The sequence below is a fragment of the Mus musculus genome, chromosome 7, assembly GCF_000001635.26.
Source record: "Mus musculus strain C57BL/6J chromosome 7, GRCm38.p6 C57BL/6J".
Classification (NCBI taxonomy): domain Eukaryota; kingdom Metazoa; phylum Chordata; class Mammalia; order Rodentia; family Muridae; genus Mus; species Mus musculus.
This window is the reverse complement of record NC_000073.6, coordinates 91263860-91277973: the sequence shown is the minus strand read 5'-3', so window position 1 is coordinate 91277973 and position 14114 is coordinate 91263860. Positions and strand designations below refer to the sequence as shown.

General features: G+C 35.6%; 1 protein-coding gene across 15 annotated transcripts in view; it reads right to left on the bottom strand.

The window, feature by feature from the left end:
* Window positions 1-14114, bottom strand: part of Dlg2 (discs large MAGUK scaffold protein 2) — a 1973059-nt gene that overhangs the window by 1171273 nt on the left and 787672 nt on the right. The window lies entirely within an intron of this gene.

Below are 14114 nucleotides of genomic sequence, written 5' to 3'. Positions count from 1 at the left end.
TAAGAAAGAAATCATAACATCTTATAATCTCAAAAATAAATGGAAAAATAGGATAGGTTCTTCTTTGAAATTACAGTTTAATTTAAAATAAAATACATATAAAGTTTGCAAGACCAACAGGCCTCTCTTCAGGGGAACACCAGGGCCAAGAAGTGGGAGTGGGTGGGTAGGGGAGTGGGAGGGGGATATGGGGGACATTTGAAATGTAAATGAAGAAAATACCTAATTAAAAAATAAAATACATAAACCTATCACACTATTGGCATAGACAATTGAGTAGGTAGGGTGTTTAAGTCAGCAGGTTAGTACATATGTGTGCCAGGGATGTACAAGACTCTCCCTTCTTAAGCCTTTGTGATAATTTGGGACAATTTGAAAGAAAGAATCCCATGACTCCATGGGAATGGAGAGAATCTGGTGGCCAGGGAAGCCTTCTGGAGGACGATGACACAAACTGATTGCTCAAGGATAAGATGGATAATTAGAGCATTCTTTGGTCTCCTTGGCAAAAGTCCTTTCCATTATCAGGCATTGGACAAATGCAGAAAGGAATAAATGTTTATTTGCTAAATAAACTAATAATGTTCTTTTTGGTAAGTGGCATTTTATATGTAACAATTAAATAACAATACAAGGTGACAGGCATTAAAAAAAAACAAATGAAATTATACAGACAAAGTTTTGGGGTTCTGCCTAGCCAGACAGTAGGCAAGCAAAGGATGTCACCCTGTCATTATGTCAAGGTCACTTTATAGATAATAAGCAAGCAGACTTAGTCAACCATCTCAGTGATAAGTCATAAAAGATATATTAAAACACCTCTACAGAACATATCACAGTCTAATGGTTGGATTAAATGGAATTTACTCTGTCATGTGGAGCAAGAATTTAAAAAAAAAAAAAAACCACCATCACCTATGAGCATAATATCAGATCCTCAAGTCGGTCCCAAAGTATGACTAACTTGCTTCCCATACATGAAGGAAATAATAGGATTTTTAACTACTCAGAGAGTTAAAAACCAATGAAAGCTGGATTGTTGCAAGTTGATTTAAGTCCATTCGGTACCTCTTAATTTTCAAAATATTTAGTTCTATCAATATAGAACTTAATTTGGTTTTTCTTTAGCTGATTCAGAGGAAAGAGTGAAATATAACATTATGAGATAAATGAAAAAAAAATGATAATTTAGCCGAACAATTTTAAATTAAATTTTAACTTTTTTCAGGCAGATATTTTCAGGCAGACTTTTAAAACAAAACACACACCAATGTCAGATAGTTATCCAAAATTAGAGAACATTTGTGGTATGATAAAAATCACATATTTGAGGGCTATGTTCAGAGATTGGTTTGGTTTAGTTTGGTTTGATTTTGTCACAAACATTTAGAAATTTTCACACTGGATCTACAGGGATGGGCTAAAAAACATGCATTAGGATCTAACAGTATATAAAATCAAGCTAAAACCAGCTACACATTGGTTGTTAGTAGAACGCTGACTTAACCTAGAATAGATTTATATGATTATAAGCTGCCTCCCAGGATATGTATAGGTTGAGCCATTTTTACAAATAGTTACAGATTTTCATATAAAGATATATTGATTCTACAAATCCCTATAGGTGAAAGAAGAGTGATCTGGGCACAGATTCTTGTTGAGACTTTTGGTTTGACTTTACAAATATAAATGATTGATAGCAGAGAATAAATACACAAAATTAGTTTGAGTAAAACAGGAAGTTACCATAAAGATTTTAGATTCCTAAAGTGAGTTGTACTAGAGTTGAGAACAGCTAGAGATAAAGGCTCAGTCGGTACAGTTCCTGATAGGCAAGCACCAAGACCTGAGTTCAGATGAAAAGAGCTGGGCACATATCTTGAATCCAAGTGCTTGGGAGATAGAGACAGTAGGGTCTCTGAAACTCACTGGCTAGCAAGTCCATCAAATCACTGAGCTTCAAACAATATGATGGAAAGCAATGTAGGACAATACCTGGCATTGATCACTGGCCTACACACAGAGAACACACACTCGCACATGTATACACACACACACACACACACACACACACACACACACACACACACACACACACGCACACACACACACTGCAGCTGTGCCTTTGACTGCATTAACAATATAGTCTTACTTCTGCCTATTCAAGGGACACAACAGACATTGTATTTTCATGACAAGTGCTACCTGCAGAAGGTTATAAACCAGGAGGAAAAAAATGGATCTACAACTCGAATTAATACTTTTACACAGGCACAATTATACTGGGAAGAAACATGTTTTTACACCTGTCATAGTAGGGGCTTTTCCTTTTTGTGCATTATCTGAGGGTCACGCATCATGTACCCTTTCAGATTTAGGCAGATCATGCTCACTTATTTGATTACTAAATGAGTACTATGGGATGGGCCACAAGCAAAGGGTCCTCCCTTTGCCTTTGGCAATATCCCAGAAATATCTCAGCTTAATGCTCAGTAGGAATGGTTAAACTTTAAGTAATGCTTAGTGTTTGACAAACAAGGAAAAGAGACTTTGTATCAGCTTAAAGTCAGAACCTAGGATTTTACCATCAGAGTTGTGACTACACACTTTGTGACTTTGCCCTAGGTCAATAGAATCAATATATATACACATATACATATGTACATATGAAAATGTCACACTGCAACCCATTATTATGTGTCATCAATACATGCTAGAGCCGGGCGTGGTGGTGCACGCCTTTAATCCCAGCACTCGGGAGGCTGAGGCAGGCAGATTTCTGAGTTCGAGGCCAGCTTGGTCTCCAAAGTGAGTTCCAGGACAGCCAGGGCTATACAGAGAAACCCTGTCTCAATAAACCAAAAAGGAACAAACAACAACAACAAAAAATACATGCTAGAAACTTAAATTACATAAAAATAGGGAAATGGCATTTAAGAATATGTGGTAGAGTCCCTCAGTATTACCTTTTGATAATCTAAATATTAAAAGAAAATGAACTGAATGTCAAACACCTTAATAAAGAGAATTTTCCTCATTATTCTTCAGTTTCCTTATGTCAATTCCACTAAGTTGCTCTTGAGGGCCATAAGATAAACATTTCAATGTGCTATCTATATAATAATGATAGACATTGTTTTAAAATATAAATAAGATAAAGATTGAGGCTTCTTTATAGTAAGTCCAAAAAAAAAAAAAAGATCATAACAGACATAAGTGTAAGGCATCAAGCAAATGCAGGATGCCCATTTGTAGCCCACTAAACCCTGTGAATGTGTTCACACAAGATCCTTGCAGAAATTCAATGCACTACATTACAGAAACAGACAGTTTGCATCGCCCTTGTTTCCTAGTTCCCTACAGCTCTTTTCTTTTCTCAAAAAATTTTTTTGAGGTAAAAATTCAAACCTCCAAGCTTCGGAGGATGTCTATACCCACTTCAGCCAAAACAGGCATCCGGTTTCCACCATCATCGAGCTCATAGCTTCTCTCTTCACACTGCTGTAGATAAGAACCTGTCAGCACTTTCATTATAAAATCTTTTTCTTCCCTCTAGCTTGAGAGACCAACCATAGCAATTTGCTGGGGAAATAGCTCCAGTAAAGGGCAAGGCACAAGGCTCAAGCATAGAGAGAAAATGTTTTCATTTTATAGAACTCAAGAAAGGTTTATTTGAGAATTAGACAGTCTACAGAACCCCTAGAATTATTTCTTTGGGGTAGCGAGTTGACCTTCAAAGTAAAGAAAATAAGGTTCACTGGTATTTTAAACAAAATCCATCATATTTTAGTAAACAGGTTATCTACTTGGATACCTTTAGGCAACAATAGCTCTGACAGCAAGAGGTATAATGACACATGTTTCTGAGTGTGTGTGCACATGATAGGTACTCTGAGGGCTGGAAGCATCTTCTCCCAGACTCTGAGATGAAGGAACAGAGGAAGAGAATGTAGAGCCAGAACTAATCAAAACAGGATAAAAACAGCACGTGTTACTGGTAGGCTAAATGAAAGTGCTTGGGGACACCTCAGGGAATATAGGTCTGATGGAGATAATATTTGATCCTGTTCACAGGATGGGCTCTCTTCTTCCCTGCTATGGAGTGTTATGAGTAACAGTGGAAAGCATTTTTTTGTTCTGAATGACTACAATACTATGCAAATACAAATAAAAGTAAACAGGAAGGAATTTCATCTGAGGGACTAAGAGAAAGAAACCAATATTAATTTACTTAATGAATATTGATGGCATTTATTACATATTGGTTGTCTTATTTGGTTGCTGTAATGAAGCAAATAAACCTGTTTCTCTCCATTAAGCAGATGAGGAACCTGAAGCTCCAGGGTGAGCTTCCTCAAGGGCATACAGTTAACGCTCCAGTCACACCAATTTTAATATCAGTCTTGCTATCTGCCTTTCTGATGGCCTGCCCAGAAGCATACCCGGGCTTCAGACTCACTCAAAGTATCTGCTTTGGTACAGTCAGCATGATGGATTCTAATCTAACATGCCCCTCCTGATTCTCCCTCTTTCTCTATACCCTCATCTAATAAAGGGGCAAACATTCTAGTCATGCCACTATTTTCTGATGGCTTATTCTTGTGACATTTCTCCAGCACACATAGAAAAGGAAAGAAAAACAAAGCTGTGGGGACATAGTGATTGATGATAGAGTTGAAACCCACTGCAAATTATTTTCTTGAGCTATATGTTGCAATGATTTGGAAAGGCCAAAGTAAGTTCAATTACTTTCAAAAGGCTTTCTACAACTTCACCTAAAGCTACCAGTGATCCCTTTGTCCCCATTAGCTTCATGCTGGCAGAAGAGATACCCATCCTAACAGAACACAAAAGTAAACTTAGAATGTAAACTATTTACAGGTCTTCATTTAATATTGGTTTTAAGTATGAAGAGGTAATAGTATCAGAGGGGGAAGTTAATGTCTTTCTGAAGGTACATATTCTAAGTAAAGTATAGATTCACTTATTTCAAGATTTTGGAAAATAAGTTCATAAATTATGATTATATACCAAGAGTTAGTTCAACTCAACTCCTGTACCTCCCCTTTTTGTATGTTTTTACTACAAAATATAAAGCTCCTAAGACAAGGACTATATATTATTGTGATTGATTGATTATTCTATGATACCTATTATAAATTCTAAACATAGAAGAAATGGTAAATGGTCAACTATAAATGAATTATTGGGCAAGTGTATTCACATTCCTTCAAGTGGACAATATTTTTTTTAAAAATTAAAGATATGGACCCAGGTGTGGAAAGAGACAGGAGAGAGGCCCAGAAAGCCAGGAGAAAGAATGGAAATATGCAGCTGCTGTGGTGGCAGGGGTGGGGTGGGGGAAATCTCTAGGAAGTCCCAGAGACCTTGGATGGGGGAGGCTCACAGGAGTTAATGTAGGTGATCTTAGCCAAGATGCCTAACAGTGGGGACATGGAACATAAAGAGGCCACTTCTTGTAGCCAAGCAATACTCCCAGTGGAGCAATAGGGACACTAAGCTACCCACAAAACTTAATCTAAAGTTTGCCTGAAAGAAATGTAGAGGCAAACATAAAACAGAGATTGATGGAATGACCAACCAACAACCAGCCTAACTTGAGACCCATCTCATGGGCAAGCACTAATCCCTGACACTATTAATAATACTCACTTAGGCTTACAGACAGGAACCAAGCAAAACTGTCCTCTGAGAGGCTCTACTCAGCAGCTGATTGAAATAGATGCAGATTTCCACAGCCAAACCTTGGATGGAGTTCAGAGACTCTTATGGAAGAGTTGGAGGAAGGATTGAAGGACCTAAAAGGGATAGGAACCCCAACAGGAAGATCAACAGTGTAAACTAACCTAGACCCTTGGGATCTCTGAGACTGAGCCAACAACCAAAGAGAATACAAGGGCTGGACCCAGGCCTCTGGTACATTTGTATCAGAGGGTTGCCTTGTCTTGCCTCAGTGGGAGAAGATTTGCCTAATTCTGCAGATAATGGATGCATCAGTGTGGGAGGACCCTAAGGAGAGAGGTCCATTCTCTCAGAGGTGAAGGGGAGGAGGATGGAGCAGAGACTCTATGAGGAGGGATCAGAAGGGGGGCAGTGTTTGAGAAGTAATAAATAATATGGCTCTACAAGAAAAAGTATGTGGTTCTCTTAACCAGTAAGTCAATTGGCACATTTAAAGGCTGTCATATTGTTTGAGATCTCATTAAAGTGACATCACTAGCCAGGATTATATTACTGATTATTTCAGATATAAGACTTTAATATTATTAATCCCAAGGTGTTATGTCAGTGACAATGAAACAGACCAACATTTTAGAAACTTTGACTCATTTTCGTGTTGTTACTTATCAAATGAGATACTTTAAACCACATCAGAATCGTGGGCAAAGCTGTTATAAAAGTAATGCAATGGAGGTATCCTCAAAATAATATTTATATTAATTTTTACATGCAAAAGCATGTTGATATTTTTCAAAAATATTTTGTTGTTTATAGTTTCCAGAAGTTATTTTTGAATATGTTTATTCTTTGTCTTAATTATTTAAATTTTTATCAGAAAAAAGTATCATTTTATATTAAACATTACAATGCACAATGTGTTTATAAGTCTGTCAAGAACATTAATATATATGAAATAACTATATTATCACTTTGATTGAATTACATTTTTCTATGCCAAGATTTGTGGCTAATCTGCAATGTATAACAAAGTAAAAACATTTGTGTTGTTAAGAGATAATTGGAACAATTTCCATATGGTATGGAGATTATAATGTATTTATAATCTATTAGCTTCTCTGCACACAAGAGTAAATTATTGATGATGCTATGTCCAGATATGTCATGTCAGATGCCTATCATAAGTCAGAATTCCATCTAAATCTATATATTCAGCTATCTTGCTCTCTGTGTTTATGTATGAGCACATACAATGTATAACAAATAATTCAGAACCAGGAGTGACTATGATAATAATTACAATCTGAAAGCATGGGATTAAGCCCTAGAAGAGATAATGTTTCACTCCAAATATAAAGGCAAGAAAAGACCAACAGTAAAAGCAGTCAGCCAAGAAGAGTACCTTTCTGTTCTTCCAAGGTCCAACATTAGGGAAAGTAAAATGTATTATTTATACAGTTTACCAACTCAAATCTTTCATCCAGAAGCAACAGGTAGATACATGAAACATAGGTAGGATTTGACTAAGTATTTGGATAATTCACAGACCAGTCAGGTTGCCACAACAGGTTTGAAGGACGGTTAGTCTGTGCTTCAGACCACATGATCTCTAGAAAGTATAACCATACAATAGAATATCAAAGGGACACTCTTGAAGACAGTGATGATAATAGAATGTGTTTTATTTTCCTCTTTTATTCACTGTGCACTTATTATTACACTCATTTATTTTATAAATACTTGTTGACTGACTTTTATGAAAAATGCACATCTCATTTTACTGCTTCCTTTAGTTATTATTTAACACAACAAAAACAAATTATAGCTCAGATGAAATAGAATTTACAACCGGATAGCATAATTGAAATGTGAGCTGAAATTATTAGTTGCTAGAAGTAGTTCATAGGAGAGTAGGATTAATTTATTTCAGAAAGAATTGAATAATTTTACCTACAGGGCTTCAGAACATTACCTAAAAACCCTGAGTCAGAATAAGCCCAAGGCTCCAAGAAATAGCAGCTTTCTGAGGTTCCTGAATTCTCACTAAAAGTTCCTTCTCTGGAAGTATATTTTGATGGCAGAGTAATCATCTACCATCGTTATTTATTTAATCTTTTGGGCTTTCTTCAGAAATCTAACATGAGTCACCAAATATTTAAAAGACCTTGAATCAGCATGTGTTCTTATCACTGGAGACACAGCCCAAACTGTGTTGTGACACTCTCAGCACCTGTTTCAGCTTTTAGCTCATTTGCCTCTCTCCCTTTCTAGGTCAGGTTTAATCTAGGGTGTTTGGAGGTGTGATTTACAAAACTTCTAGATTCTCTGTACTGTAGCATTAAAACGGTTTAATAATCTAATGGTAAATTCAGAGATGTCTGTTTTATAGACATAAATACCAGTGCACTGAACTGAAATGTTTTGTTGTTAATCTGCACATTTTCTAGAAGTAAGCAGAGTGGTTTTAATAAAATAGAAGATAAATGTATTGGATATTTATCACATAAATAGCAATGCGCTAAATGTTTTCATTGTGATATCTCACATAACCCTGTAACAGCCAGAAGGATGCTAGGTGCCATTTCTCCTGCTTCTTCGTGATGAAATGTGTCACTTTTTCCTGTTACCTCACCTTGAGGGCTAGAACTTCTAGCCACCGTAGTCATGACATAGAAAGTATAACATTGAGTTAGAAATAGGAAGACCTGGTTGTAGTTATGACTTTGCCTCACTGAATGACCTTGAGTAGGGCACCTCCTGTCTACATGATTTAGTAACCTCATGTGGAAAATGAGAGCACGAGTACTATGAAAAATGGTTTGCTGAATCAAACTCCTCTCCAAAGAAATAGCTTTAGCTACTTAAACAGTAGGACTCAGTCCTCTGGAGAGTGTGCCTTGAATTCAAATTCACTCATGTTCCCTGAAAGATGGGAAATTGACTTCTAGTTTTATGTACTTGTAAAAAAAAAAAAAAAAAAGAACTTGCCTTCTGAAAGAGTACTGTAGCTATTCAGGAAATTAAGGCAAGTTCTAGATATAAAGTAATTACATTCAAGCTGTAGCTCTGCTATCTGGGAACTGTGTCCCTTTCTGGGTATGTTTTAAAATGTTTACAGCATAGTCCCCTGACTGTAACTATTGTAAAGACTAATTAAGGTGACATTTGAAACAGTGCCTAGAATATGAAGAATGTGGTAGAATCCAGCACCATCCCTGTGTTTCTGAGTGTCTGTGTGTGTGTGTGTGTGTGTGTGTGTGTGTGTGTGTGTGTGTGTGTTGGAACAATTATGAACTGCTACATGGATATTGTAAACTTAAGTTAAATATTTGGGTCTTTTCAATATTACATATTCTTACATTGAGATACACCAATATAGTCAGAAGGCTCACATTAAGTTAAAATCTAACAAAGTTTTAATTCTGTGAGAATAAATAAATTGTCTCTTATTTGTAAATTTAAAAATGTGCAGGATATATTAAATCTGGAGAAAGATTTAAATATAAAATATTTGTTGCAGTAAAAATTCATACAGTCACCTTTACATATAGCTATCATAAAGCATCTTAAACATACCTTATTTCCTTATTATAGTCAAAGAAATGACTTCAAATCTAATAAAAGACATATTCCCTGAGATGGATGTTTTTAATTTTGTTAGTAGCAAATATATGGATGGTCTAAAAAGATAAATATAAGGGTACCCAACTAATAGAAATATTAAAGTATTTCTGAAACAAAGCCCAATGGCAGTTTAAAACATACAAATTCAAACCCTACTGGATAATACATGCACTTCCTTCTGAGACTGGTTCTTACAGAGGCTGACCTCATAGTATCGTCCATGTTTATACGTGTAGCCCTCATGCCTCCTCTTGGGTCCTCGGAGGGCAGCTGCGCACACACATTTAGAAATAAGCTACACACGGGCCAGTGAAAGCAAACCCTACTGAGGATTGGAAAGACACACTAAAATTACTAAAAGTTTAAGCTCTACACTATTTGGATTCTAAGTTCTATACAACTTTTCTTATTTTCAATTAACACAGATTAATATAAAAAACAAAGAATACACCAAAATAGCTGAACTTGTCAATATTCAAGAAATACTTGGAGAAAAGCTATCCTTTCAATAACAAAAATAGACAAAGTGATATGGGAGTTTTGAATACCCGAGACAATCATATAAAAACAATGGTGGTTTGATTTAAATGAATAAGCAAGAGTAAACAAGGACACTTCTATGTAACAGAGTGAGCTGGAACAGGTCCTGTGTGGAAGTAGCAGAAATGGCCAGGGGAGCTGTCCATCAGGAAAGTTCTGAAATGCCCTTCTGCTCTTGTATGGGTTTAAGAGCATCCTCAGGAGGTTTAGGATTTTTAGCCAACTTCTTTATTTTCATCCTGCATCCCCCAACCCCCAATTTCATCCTGCTGTATTTTGTTTCCTTCCCTGACTTATTTCTGTGCCTCCTTGATCACTATGGTAACTGGAATAATAATGATTATAAAGCCCCCAAGATAGTTAAAGGCAAATGGTTTAGTCTAAGGGCATAGTGTCATGACTTAATGATTTGAGTTGTTATAACAACAGATTGGAGAAAACCTGAGGTGTACTAAAATTTGAAGTGTCAATTTTTAATAAAGAGATTTATGATGTACAATATATTTTGTGAAACAGTTACTACTACCCTTGTATTAAATATCCATCTTCTTGCAGTGCTCTGTGTGTGTGTATGTGTGTAGTACTTAAAAAGGACTTGTTTAGTATGGGGGGCACACACCTGTAAACCCCATACTCTAGAGGCAGAGGTAAAAGGATTAGAAGTTCAAAGAAAGTATGTACTAGCAACTTCAAGTTTTGCCTGGGAAGCATGCTAAAATTAAGTCTTAAAAACCAAACCAAAAAAAAAAAAAAAAAACCCACAAAAAATGATACTAAAACTCAAATGATAGTTTTAAAATATCATAAATGCATTTTTCATTTAGTTTATTTATTTTTGTGAATAATGCCTAATGAACATGAAAATTGGGGTATTCTGAATGATTCTGACTTTATTTTTGGAATATATATGTATATTCATATATATATTCATATATATATAAATATATATATACATATATATTCAGAGAGAGAGTCACAGAGACTGCTAGGTCAAATGATAGTTTAGTTTTTAATATATTAAGAATTTTCATATTATTTTCCAAAATGTCTATACAAATTTACATTTCTATCACTAATATATGTGTACAAGGAAGCCCCTTTGTCTACTTTCTCACCAACATTTATAATGTTTTGTCTTTTTAATAGTAAATGTCCTAGCTGGTATCAGGTGATATTTTACTCTAGCTTTGATCTGCACTTTCCTAGTGGGAAATTACATTCAAGACTTTTCAATATATCATCTTTGGAAAAATTTAAAAAGATGTCCATTCAAATATGTCAGCTATTTTTAGCATGAGTCATATTTCAATTACATCTTTCTTAACTTCATAAAGCACAGTAAACAGGAAGCAGATATTTTAAGAATAATTGGAGAATGTTAGGAGATCAAATATTCTGTGTTTACTGTGACTCTGCTTTTGAAATGGTAAAGATGAGAAAAGAGGGAATGAAAGGAGAGGGTCAAGGGTACTTAACATTCCTCAATACAGCTACAGACAAGATAAAGGAAAGGAAGCCATACAAGCTGGTCCTCAGGACTGCATTCATCATTTGGGTCTTTGCAGATAGAAAAGCAACTGAAAATGAAGTGGAAGCCTACTTTCTGATGACACATGAACAAGAAAAATAGACCTTCTAGAAAGCCTCATTTCCACAGAAGTCATTCCCATAACCACGACTGTATGGGGTCAACGATGGATTGGGAAAGCAGATCGGTCTAATGGAAAACACACGTAGGCAAAGGCAATTCTAGTTCTACTCATGAGACTCTACAGGCATGACTGTGGGTATTCAGGAATTTAGGAAAGGGACTGAGATTGCGTCTCTCGGGAGCCTAGAGATTCCTTTCACAGTGTCATTCTTGTATTTTTAATTGGTAGCATCTATTACAGTAGCTGAAACAGGGCCTAATACAGTCATAAGTTATAGGTAACTAAACCAAAAAATAGCCAAAATGCAGAAAGGAGGACCTGGAGAATGTTGAGAAAAATAAAACATTTAGAAGGGTGTCTATGTGATGATCAGATTAGTCAGCATCCTTCAAATTATTACATGTTAGTAAGATATTAAAAACTACTTTGCATATGAATTTTAAGCTGACAATCTGGTCTAAACAAAGAAGAGTTTTAGCTTTACCATGTTAAGTATCTTCCAGGAAAGAAAGTAAATACACATCTTAATCTTATTTTTGCACATCCTAGATAATATGAGATAAACCCACACTTCTGGAAGCTCCTAATTAGCATATGTTCCTATGAGTTTTATTTCAAAATTACTTAATATTTTTCTTCTACTGCTTAAAAAATCCAACTGAAATATCCCTTATGGATTTTCCTTAAATCAATATAATAAGTAAGATAGCCATATGCTATGTCAATTAACTTTAAAACCATAGAGGACTCGAGTTGGAATTTGTTACATGCTGAGTATTTGATGATAAGATGAAATAATGATATCTGATTATTAATTTTCATATACCTCATTTTGTGAATGTTCTATCAATACATAAGCACTTCCCACCTATGAACAGTTAGCCGAGTGTACTGTAACCCAGAGAACATAATGTTACAGCTCCTAGCCAATAAAGGCAGAAAAGAATGACTACACAGTGAGAGTGTTTCCTCTTTCAGAAGAAGGTCTGAGCATTGCTCTTGGTGAAACCAAAGCCAAGTAAAAGTATCAGGTCCTGATGAACACATACATATTAAGGACTGCGTACACCTCATTTAAACTTCCCTCTCTGTTAATGATATAGGAATATGTGATCCTGTACTTATCACTGTTGCTATTTTATCTGAGAAAACTGAGACTTGAGATGGGATACTTCTATTACCAGTGAAATCTACTTTTGAAATTCCACTGTTCAATAGGAAGTTTTTCACAATGTATTGTATTATACCTGTTAGATGAGTTTGAAAGCTTCACTGAGGAAAGCAAGTTTATAAAGTCCTAGTGGTACGTTTTGTATTTAGCCCTTCCATAATTAACCACTAGGGAAGTATAGTAGAGACATAGTATTATAATACTATAATATAGAACTTTTGAGAATTATCATATTCAACTAATTGACAATGTAGAATAGGTTAGACTCTCTAAAAATATAGTTTGTTTTCATGGAATTATGTATTTTTAAAGTCTACTTGATTTGGATGTTTTATTCTGTTGACATGAATCACTGTCAATGTGAACTTGTTATACCAGAACACTGAAAGAAAAAGAACCAAAAGAAGCTAAATTAATGTAGTTATCTAGGTTCTTAAAAAGGTGGTAATAATTAAATCAATTTCTGTCAATATGGTTCAAAAACCAGTGAAAACATAACAGCATAAAAGAAACTTCTTCAAACAGGACCTAGGCTACTAGGATGTAGAGTCAACAATCCTCCTACCAACAGCTCATCATATTTGATTATTTTAGCTTGTGCTGAATTTCCCTCAACAAGAAATTCACCTTTCCTTGTTAATAAGCATTCAGCATTGCAAAAGCAATCCTCATTAGTTTATGAGAATGGATTTTAAATGGTACTCAGCGCATCCTATGCACTGGGAGTCTGTGTACAGTCAGTAGAGAGAATATATTAGAGCACACAAAGGGGTGGTGAGTTGTGTGGAGGAAGAACAAAATAGTTACAGGATGTTAATCTCTCACGCATCATGCCAGAGATAAGCACAAAAGCCTTCAATAATCTAAGATTTATTTAAGGCTATTCGAAAAAAGATCCACAACACCAATTAATGTTACCTTTCTTAAAGCTGATCATAAACTTGATATATATACATATATTAAAAGTCACAATAATAGACAGCATTCATTTCTCTTTTAAAGACTTTTACACAAGATGATATGTGAGAATGTTGGATTGCGGGTTTATTGGAGTGGGGAGTCTCAGAAATTCCCTCACCTACATTTCTCACTTTATACAAGAAAACACGAAGGTCCAAGAAAAGACTAGAGTTTCTAGCCAGTGTAAGGCACTTAACTCTCACTTTTTCTATTAAGCCTCCTATGAGCATTACCCATGAACTGGAGTGTCTCAGTAACTTTAACAACTAAGGTGTTTAGCAACCGTCCCATTCAGTCTCCAATAGTGTCTTTCAGCATAGAAGAGATCACGTGGTTTGTGTTCACTTAAAGATGTGTACTTTCACTTACTATGGATAAAGTATCCCCACTCCCACATGCACTTCCCTTTAGATAGCATCAAAGCAACCAAAAGAAGTGATTTCTAGAAACAACTGAATAAACGCACC